This window comes from Maniola jurtina, chromosome 14 (assembly GCF_905333055.1).
Source record: "Maniola jurtina chromosome 14, ilManJurt1.1, whole genome shotgun sequence".
Classification (NCBI taxonomy): domain Eukaryota; kingdom Metazoa; phylum Arthropoda; class Insecta; order Lepidoptera; family Nymphalidae; genus Maniola; species Maniola jurtina.
The window spans coordinates 11476721-11487292 of record NC_060042.1 but is presented as its reverse complement, the minus strand read 5'-3'; the positions used below and the strand labels follow the sequence as shown (position 1 = coordinate 11487292).

Sequence of the window (10572 nt, the reverse complement as noted above, 5' to 3'; positions counted from 1 at the left end):
GTGAACTTTTTCCGGCATAACTTTCGATTTATCGGTGTATTAGCTGATACCCTTGACTTCACCCATTTGGATTTAGGTTTTATAAAAATCCCATAAAAAGTCATTAATTTTTACATTTTCTGGAATAAAAAGAATCATGTCCGTTTTCAAGATGCAATCTATCTCTGTATGTATCAGCTGAGCCGTAATAAGGTAATAGTCAGACAGACAAACATCTTCATATGTACCCGACAACATCAGCTGAGTCTTGAAAAGGCAATAGACAGACAGACAAACTAAGTGGTAGGTAGCTAGGTATATAGATTAGGAGTTCGCAGTTCATTTGGTATGTCGTGTGAATTATACATTAGCATTTCTACGAAGAGACGATGTATTCATTATTCAAAGTATGCTTAGTATGAGCTTTTACATCTCACCAACGTTGATAAAATTGGAGAGTCGAAACACAATAACGTCAATGTAAAATGAACCTAAACCTCCTTGATTTAAAGTACCTACTTAAAATATTTATTACCACGCTTCCTCTTGGAGCGCTGGCTGTAGATGTATGGACCAATTTGAGCTTCCATCATGACATGATGAGTTTTCACGGCAATGACCGTAGATGTTGAAGATACATATGTTTACGTTGACTTCTCTTATACTCGCCATTTTTTTATTGACTTCGTCAGCGTGACGAACACCTACTCCATCGTTTCCTCATTGAAAGAAGGCTTAAATTTATTTTGGTTCTATTACACAGCCAAAAAGTCATACAAAAGAGTCAACCTGAAAAGTAGGTGTGGAGGCGTATTGGTTTTTAAATTGTATCTGCCTCAATAACAATGATTTTTAAAAGTTTTTCCATCAGAAACATAATATGTTTACACCAAAATATAATGCTGTTAAAATTTCAATGGTAGGCACTTACCTATACATGCATCTATATACGAGTATTTTTTTTTGTGATTTTGCCTACCTTTAAAATAATCTTAATGAATCCTTTTAGCATAGATTTATCGTTACGCCTACTCTAATCTTACGCTAAAAAAGACTAAATGAAAAACTCAAAAAATAAACAACATATAAATCAAATCGAATAAGTTGAGATCGTAAAAAGACAGTCAATTGAAACTACACGACTGTCAATTAACTAAATTGGCTCAACAGCCCCAAATAACTGATTGTAGAACCAATATAGAAACTGATTCGACCGTTATCAAAGGAAATTAGATCCCAATTAGTAATAATAGGTACTGTACAAGTAATTATTATTAATTAACTCGCTTATTCCGTGACTTCGTCCGCGTGGACTAAACCTAACTCCTATTTTTAACCCCCGACCCAAAAAGAGGGGTGTTATAAGTTTGACGTGTGTATCTGTGTATCTGTGTATCTGTGTATCTGTGTATCTGTGTATCTGTGTATCTGTGTATCTGTCTGTGGCCTCGTAGCGCCTAAACGAATGGACCGATTTTAATTTAGTTTTTTTTGTTTGAAAGGTGGCTTGATCGAGAGTGTTCTTAGCTATAATCCAAAAAAATTGGTTCAGCCCTTTGGAAGTTATCAGCTCTTTTCTGGTTTTCTTATTACTTTTATCCCAGGACCACCAGAAGTTACGTATTTTCTGACACAGGAAATATGTACAATTGAGTAGTGTTAGTAAGTACTAAGAAAGCATGCCTAGCCTACGTGCTAGCTTGCTTAGACGGCCAATTTTCAGGTATCTGATAATCAAGGTACATAAAACCATTACTTACCTCACGTAAATTCTCCAAACTGATTTTTACGTATATTTTAGGCAATATCCTTAAAAATATGTCGCCAATACTCCCAGACACTTCCCGCGTCGGCCGTATTGCTTTGCAGACGCTTTAAAGCTCCCAAAATAAGTAATTACTTAACTGCACGTAAATTCTGATGCTCCATTTTTATATATGTCCACCAGACAACTATTTTAAAACCTTTTACAAGAAGACAGACCGATCCAGAGGGCCAATCATCCCCTAAATTCAATTTTAATGCCTCTGTGGGTTTGAGCGCGAGGGCATCATTATCTACGAGCATGAGACTGAGTAAGACATGTATTAGGATATATTGACATCTCTCTCACTCTCTTATAGTTTACTTATGTCAATTAATTATTAATATTAAAAAAAACAGCTAAAAATTAAAAAAAAATGGAGAATTCACGTGAGGTAAGTAATAAAGTTTTTATGTACCTTGATTACCTGATACCTGAAAATTGGCCGTCTAAGCAAGCTAGCAGGTCTGTAGGCATGCGTTCTTAGTACATACTAACACTACTCAATCGTCCACATTTCGTTCGTCAGAAAATACGTGACGGCTGGTGGCCCTGGGATCTTTCACTATTGTACAAAGAGGTTCATAATATTATGTCAATTGGCAAATGTCAAGCTGTCAAGATGGACGTTGCTTAGATACATAATTATTTATTTGAAAATAATGTTTTGGAAAACTCCGATACTTTGGATCGTAGGCGCGGAGTTTCTAATTTATAAAATATTATAATCACAGTTAAACGAGAAATCATCAATTCAATTATAATATCCAACAGTCAACCAAAGGCGACGAACAATCAACCCAAACCCATCGCCCAAACCCAAACCATAGTCAAACTATTTTTAGGGTTCAGTAGGTATCTGTAGAAAAAAAAAAAGATGTAGCCTCGACTGTTTTAGTCGCGTAGGTGTGCATGGCACCATTAAATATCGTAGGAGGCGATGACCCTCCGCGCGGCTGAGGTTCCCGCATCGTAGTCGCTTTGTCGCGCAGGTTTGGATGATGCATTAGGCGCACCTTCTTTATATTTTATCTGCTTAAACTCAGCTTATTTATTTTGACAAAATACGTTAAAAATTCATCATCATCAGGATCAACCCATCACCGGCTTACTACTGAGCACAAGTCTCCTCTCAGAATGAGAAGCTACCACACGGCCAAGCACGTATTGGCACACCTCACGCACCTTTGAGGGAGCATTATGGCCAACTCTTAAGCATGCAGGTTTCCTGACGGTGTTTTCCTTCACCACTTCGTTGTCTGTCTGTGTGTCATCTTTCAAGAGAATCAAAACTTATAAATTGGGTACTTCCCGTTTACGTAGAATCATGAAAAGCAGGTAGCAATATCTTATAGGCCAAGCACTCTACTCCTGTGGCCCAAGTAAACAGAAAAATCCGACAACTGAATTGTCATTACATAAAAAAAAACTTGTACGGAACTCTGTAGTGTGAGGCAGACTCGCACTTGACCGGTTTTTGAAAGTTATGTCAAATAAAAATTTTACATGCAATAACAAACAAAATGAAATACAAGCCACTTTATTCCTTATTTCATCGGGTGAAAGTCGATTTCAATTTAATCGTAGGTATATCTTGAAAAGCGAACTATTATACGACTACGTAAAATGGGTACATTTTTAAAGCAACGACATGTTAGAAACAGATATTTCGTTTTGGTCGTGTTAAACTATGTGAGTCATTCAGATAATTCTTGATTTAGTGATGTTCGGTCAAAAATATTTCATGGAACGTATAATTAACATAACATTGATGTTACTTTTGAAGAGATATTAGCTGCCTTATTGGATTTATATTATTATAGAAATTGGGTTTTAGAATGGCACAAATAAACGGTAATTTATGAATAAAAGTTTAAAAAGCGTGAAATAAAAATTAAATTAAAAATTTAAAAAACCCCCGACACATAAACCTCTAAAAAGTAAAAAAATAATAGGTAAGTATGTATGGGCCCTTTAAGAATAGTATAAATAGTAAAGTTTTTATCCAAGCGTTCGTTGCGTCGGGGGACCGCTAAAGACTATTACAACAGATGACTACAACAGATGACTTTCATAGTTTACGATAGGTAGCGGTCCCCTGGCGCAACGAGCGCTTGGATAAAAACTTTACTATTTATACTATTCTCAAAGGGCCCATACATACTTACCTATTATTTTTTTACTTTTTAGAGGTTTATGTGTCGGGGGTTTTTTAAATTTTTAATTTAATTTTTATATAATTTAATATTTAATGATAATAAGCTTTATTAAATGCACGTCACGTATTTAATAACAATAATATAATAATAACAACACCGCTCGCGTGCACCAGTGTTGCAAATCGTCCGTTAGCTGACCCAAAATCCTCTTTGCCTGGAGAAAGCGGCCAATTTCACTACACATACGGCCCGTGACAAACCTAACTCGATTTTGATCCGACGACGTCCGACGTGATTGAACCATTCGGAATTTAGTAATGACTAGCTGATACCCGCGACTTCGTTCGCGTGGATGTAGGTTTTTTAAAATTCCCGTGGGAACTCTTTGATTTTCCGGGATAAAAAGTAGCCTATGTGCTAATCCAGGGTATAATCTATCTGCATTCTAAATTTCAGCCCAATCCGTCCAGTAGTTTTTGCGTGAAGGAGTAACAAACATACACACACACACACACACACACACACACACACACACACACACATACATACAAACTTTCGCCTTTATAATATTAGTGTGATAGTGTGAAGTGTGATTATGCAGTCAGTACTAGAGATGGACCATCATATAAGTAGCATGTGAAAAATCACGTGCGAAGCCCTTTCACAGGGTCAGTTCTAGTCCATGTTGGGACCGGTTACAATCAATTTTCAACAGTGATCGGAAATTCAGGTCCAAATGCCACACCGATTGGCTAATGAAGTCTTCAAAATTATTCAATTCCTCCTGTTCACGATGTTTTCTTTCACTGTTAAAGCAAATATTTAATTACTTAAAATGCACATTTTCCATTCCATTCCATCAGCCGGTATGCGTCCACTGCTGGACATAGGCCTTTACAAGAGCGCGCCACCAAACACGGTCCTCCGCCTTCCTCATGCACATAATATAACTCCTAAGTTAAGGCGTGCCCGGGATCGAACCCCCGACCTCCCCGGATAGGATGCCGATGTCTTAACCACTACACTATCACCGCTGTTAAATAAACGAAATAATATAAAACCTTAGTTTGTTTTCTCCTTTCTTTTTAACCCCCGACCCAAAAAGAGGGGAGTTATAAGTTTGACGTGTGTATCTGTGTATCTGTGTGTCTGTGTATCTGTGTGTCTGTGTATCTGTGTATCTGTGTATCTGTCTGTGGCATCGTAGCGCCTAAACGAATGAACCGATTTTAATTAACTTTTTTTTGTTTGAAAGGTGGCTTGATCGAGAGTGTTCTTAGCTATAATCCAAAAAAATTGGTTCAGCCGTTTAAGAGTTATCAGCTCTTTTCTAGTTTTCTTGTAGAAAAGAAGGTTAGATAACCGTTAGGTTCATAATATTATGTCAATTGACAAATGTCAAGCTGTCAATATGGACGTTGCCTAGATACATAATTATTTATTTGAAAATGATGTTTTGGAAAACTCAAATACTTTGTCGGGGGTGTTATAAATTTTTAATTTACACTTGTTATTTTGTACCTCTGTGTCCGAAACTCTCAGAAATAGAACAGTTATTTCATTTTTTAACCCCCGACCCAATAAGTGTTATAAGTTTGAGATGAGTATCTGTGTATCTGTCTGTGGCATCGTAGCTCCTAAACTAATGAACCGATTTTAATTTACTTTTTTTGTTTGAAAGGTGGCTTTGAAACTCTCGAAAATAGAACAATTATTTCACTTTTAACTTTTTCACAATAAGCAACAGACCTTTCCTAAGTTTCACGAATTAGTTTACAAAAGCAATTTTGACTTTGTAGAAAAAAAATCTAGGTTGTTCAAATTCGACCACTGTGCCAATAATATGTAAATTGTTTTATGTGTATTGCCAAGTTTCGAAATGGGAATGCTAATAAACAAAGTTCAATTACGTTGAATTTCGATGTAGGTAACTTAATTTCGTTTTTAATAGTTTAACAGTTTGTATAGAAATAACGAAACAAGTTAATTGTAGCACACGCCGTCGCGCGTAGTCGAATGTTCGAAATAATATGAATTCGTTAAAAGTTTGTATTTTTATTTGAATGAACAGTTTTTTAAAGAGCGATCCGCGTCGATGCCTGAAATATTAAAAGGCTTAAAAATACCTATTTTTATGTTCATGTTTTATACCTACTCATATTTGAATAAAAACATTTACAAGTGTAAATTCAAAATTTATAACACCCCCGACAAGTGAAGGTTACAGTAACTAGAAAAGAGCTGATAGTTTTCAAACGGCTGAACTGATTTTCTTGGATTATAGCTAAGAACACTTTCGATCAAGCCACCTTTCAAACAAAAAAAACTATAATTAGTTTAGGAGCTACGATGCCACAGACAGATACACAGATACACACGTCAAACTTATAACACCCCTCTTTTTGGGTCGGGGGTTAAAAAATCAATTTTTTGGAGCATAATATCAACTTTTCTTTCGGTTAAAAATTAAAAATATGTGTTTCAGGATTTTTGGAAAAACCACCCTTCACCAGTATTTAAAAATTCCCCTCGAGAGAAGCCGGGGTGAGTTAGCTAGTAAAATATACCTAGCTCGGTTGCAATTTTTTAACCGACTTCCAAAAAAGGAGGAGGTTCTCAATTCGTCGGAATCTTTTTTTTTTTGTCGAAGTGGTCGAAGTAGCAAATCTTTTGAATACGGGGGTCGTATACCCCGTATTTCTTAAAAGATGTCTTAATCCTAGTTTACCCTAGTACCTACTTATCGTTTAGGTAAACGGAATGGATAAAATATTTAGATAGAAGATACCTACTACAACCATGTGACTGTCCATACATCGCAAGAATTACACCTAGGTATACCTAAACAAAAAAGTTCTTGGAAATATTCATCTCAGATAAATGTAGTTTGCTCCGCTTCTGAGAATGCAAGCACTAAGTAGGTATTGCTCTTTTTTAAAACCCTACTTCTATCTACTATAATAAAAATGCTCTACTATAATATATGTGTGTTTGTCTGTCTTTCTTTTAAATTGCGGCTAAAGAGCTGATCTGATGATGCCTCATTTTATTCAGTGGTTGAAACGCGTTCAGGAAACAGGTGATTTCAAAAACGCATGCCACAAATCTCGTACAATAATTTTTATTGATCGATAGAGAACGCATTCTAAGCCTTGTTAAAAAAAATTCTACAGGCTATTCCTCAATTATAATGATGAATGGTTATTATATCATTAATAAATAATTACACTGGATTTATTTAAGGTGCTATTGGGTATAATAAATCCTTCTTCGGTGTTGTGACCTCGAATTAGCAATTGTTTAAAATGCGCGACGCGCCATTCAGGCAGACGCGACGTGGCACGTTGGTTTTAATATCAAAGTTTATGTATCGTTGACATAGGTTCAGACTTTATATGCAAGCCTAATATTTGTCTTTGAATATTCGCATTTATTGACCTTTTAGAGGCAGTCTCATGGAACAATATTAAGACCAGTAATTTTATTTCTCAAAAACAGTGATAGCCTAACATTCTTCTTTTTCTTAGCTTAATCGTCATTTCAGTGTTATGGTACGCTTAACTATATTATAAATTATAATACATATCCAGTCTTCCCTTAAAATTACTTATTTCATTTTAATTCATTTATTTGTTTAGATTGAGGAATAGGTACAATGTTATGCTTATGGGTTCAATAACTGCAATCTGCTATGGAGTGGCATGCAAAATAATAATTGTAAGAGTTAAACTTGGACAATACTTGGAAAGTAATAAAAATACCATCATAAACTCAACAATATGACATATTATTGTAAATTGAATACTTGAAAAGAGCAACCGTCGAGTTTCTTGCTGGTTCTTCTCGGTAGGAACGGCATTCCGAACCAGTGGTAGATTATTTTGACGATTCAAAAGCACTTGTAAAAGTTTAATTGAATAAAAGTATTTTGAATTTTTGAATTTTGCACCTATCCGCATATTGGTACCTATCCGCACACTAGTGGATAGGTACCTAACCATAATCGTCGTAACATAAGTAGGTACAATATATATCTCAGTTGAACATTTATGTCGCAGATTACGAAAAATAATAATTGATGATTAGTGATTGCTTTCGTTTTTACCGTGATTGGTCACAAAAACACATAATCACTACAGCGATTAGTCTTAGATAAAAGCCTAATCATCAGTGTCTCGTTAGTCGTTACGCATTGCCGGTGAATGCATATGCATTGCCAGTGAGTGTATTTACAATTTAAATGAACGCTTCTTACGTAACATTATGAGTTTTCACGGCAATGACCGTAGATGTTGAAGATACATATGTTTACGTTGACTTCTCTTATACTCGCCATTTTTTTATTGACTTCGTCAGCGTGACGAACACCTACTCCATCGTTTCCTCATTGAAAGAAGGCTTAAATTTATTTGATTCTATTACACAGCCAAAAGTCATACAAAAGAGTCAACCTGAAAAGTAGGTGTGAGAGGCGTATTGGTTTTTAAATTGTATCTGCCTCAATAACAATGATTTTTAAAAGTTTTTCCATCAGAAACATAATATGTTTACACCAAAATAGAATGCTGTAAAAATTTCAATGGTGGGCAGTTACCTATACATGTATCTATTAATTATTGTGATTTTGCCTACATTTAAAATAATCTTAATGAATCCTTTTAGCATAGATTTATCGTTACGCCTACTCTCTAATCTTACGCTAAAAAAGACTTAATGAAAAACCCATAAAATAAACAACAATTTTATTTTAATATAAATCAAATCGAATAGGTTAAGATCGTAACAAGTGTAAATTAAAAATTTATAACACCCCCGACGATCCAGAGTATCTGAGTTTTCCAAAACATCATTTTCAAATAAATAATTATGTATTTAGGCAACGTCCATCTTGACAGCTTGACATTTGTCTATTGACATAATATTATGAACCTAACGGTTATCTAACCTTCTTTTCTACAAGAAAACTAGAAAAGAGCTGATAACTCTTAAACGGCTGAACCAATTTTTTTAGATTATAGCTAAGAACACTCTCGATCAAGCCACCTTTCAAACAAAAAAAACTAAATTAAAATCGATTCATTCGTTTAGGCGCTACGATGCCACAGACAGATACACAGATACACAGATACACAGACACACAGATACACACGTCAAACTTATAACACCCCTCTCTTTGGGTCGGGGGTTAAAAAGACAGTCAATTGAAACTACACGACTGTCAATTAACTAAATTGGCTCAACAGCCCCAAATAACTGATTGTAGAACCAATATAGAAACTGATTCGACCGTTATCAAAGGAAATTAGATCCCAATTAGTAATAATAGGTACTGTACAAGTAATTATTATTAATTAACTCGCTTATTCCGTGACTTCGTCCGCGTGGACTAACTCCTATTTTACTCTTTTAGGGGTTGAATTTCCCAAAATCATTTCTTAGCCTGCGTTGTAATAGCTATCCAGCGAGCCAAATATCAGTCCGATTCATCCAGTACCTAGATTGAGCTGTGCATTGATAGATACTCAGTCAGTCAGTAATCTTTTCCTTTTATATATTCATAAAGATTGCCCTTTTATCTACATTGCAAACCCATACCAATACTACACTATGCAAAAGTGTATCTCTTTCTTTACTAACGGTTCAAAGGCTATATCGCTGAACCGATCTTTTCAAAAATTGGCATTCTGGAGACATAGGATATTTCCTTTCATCCGAATGTAAATGTCTTTCAAATCCAAATTTCCATTGCGCATTCCAAAACGCATTTGGGGTGCCGGCGTTTTCTAAAATGCATGCCATAAGGGAAACGATTTTCCTTGGTCGACAGAGAATGCATTCGGAGTGCGTGAGATTTCTTAAATGCATTAAATTTTTCGAATTGGAGAATTTCATTGGTTTCTATCTCCCGGCTCCCCGCATGCGGTGCATGAAACGACTTCCGCAAAGGATATTTGGCACGCATCACCTTACATTTCGGAAAAGGATTTAAATAGATTTCAAGATAACCATTATAACCATTTTTAACGATTAAAAAAAATCTTAAACGGAAAAACATATTTGATCAAGAAAACCAGAAACGCAAGCGCAACATTCAAATATTGAAATAATCTATTTTTATGAACGATTAGCCTCGATACTAATGCAATACACGTGTTTCAAATTAAATTATTGAATAATAAATATAAATAAACATAAAATATACGAATAAAAAGCCTTTGTTTTAGCGCTATTTAAATTTTAATATAATTACTTAATATGGTTTTAATAATAACTACGTACCTATTGAGTAAATATGTAAGTGGGTAGGTATATAGTGATAAATTTTGTATTTTCCAATAATATTTATGTTATAAGTTTTTTACCTAACACTTCTTAATTTGTAATTTAAAATTTAAATGAAATCAATTTTCGCGTTCAATAAAACCACACTTAAATCAATAATTAGAATTTTAAATTATTAAACAGCACATTTTTTATAATTTCACGGAAACTAGAGATTTCTAAAATTAACATCAGCGACGAATATGTAGCATTGGTGTAATTCTGAATTTTTTCATTCAAAGAAAATGATATATTTGATAAAATAAATAATTGTGTTCCGATTTTTACATTGACACAGTCCCACTATAT

General features: G+C 34.8%; 1 protein-coding gene across 3 annotated transcripts in view; it reads right to left on the bottom strand.

Annotated features, from left to right (window-relative positions):
- The window catches only part of LOC123872037 (ankyrin repeat and fibronectin type-III domain-containing protein 1), a 217487-nt gene that overhangs the window by 58392 nt on the left and 148523 nt on the right, over positions 1-10572 (bottom strand). The gene's annotated exons all lie outside the window — the stretch shown is intronic.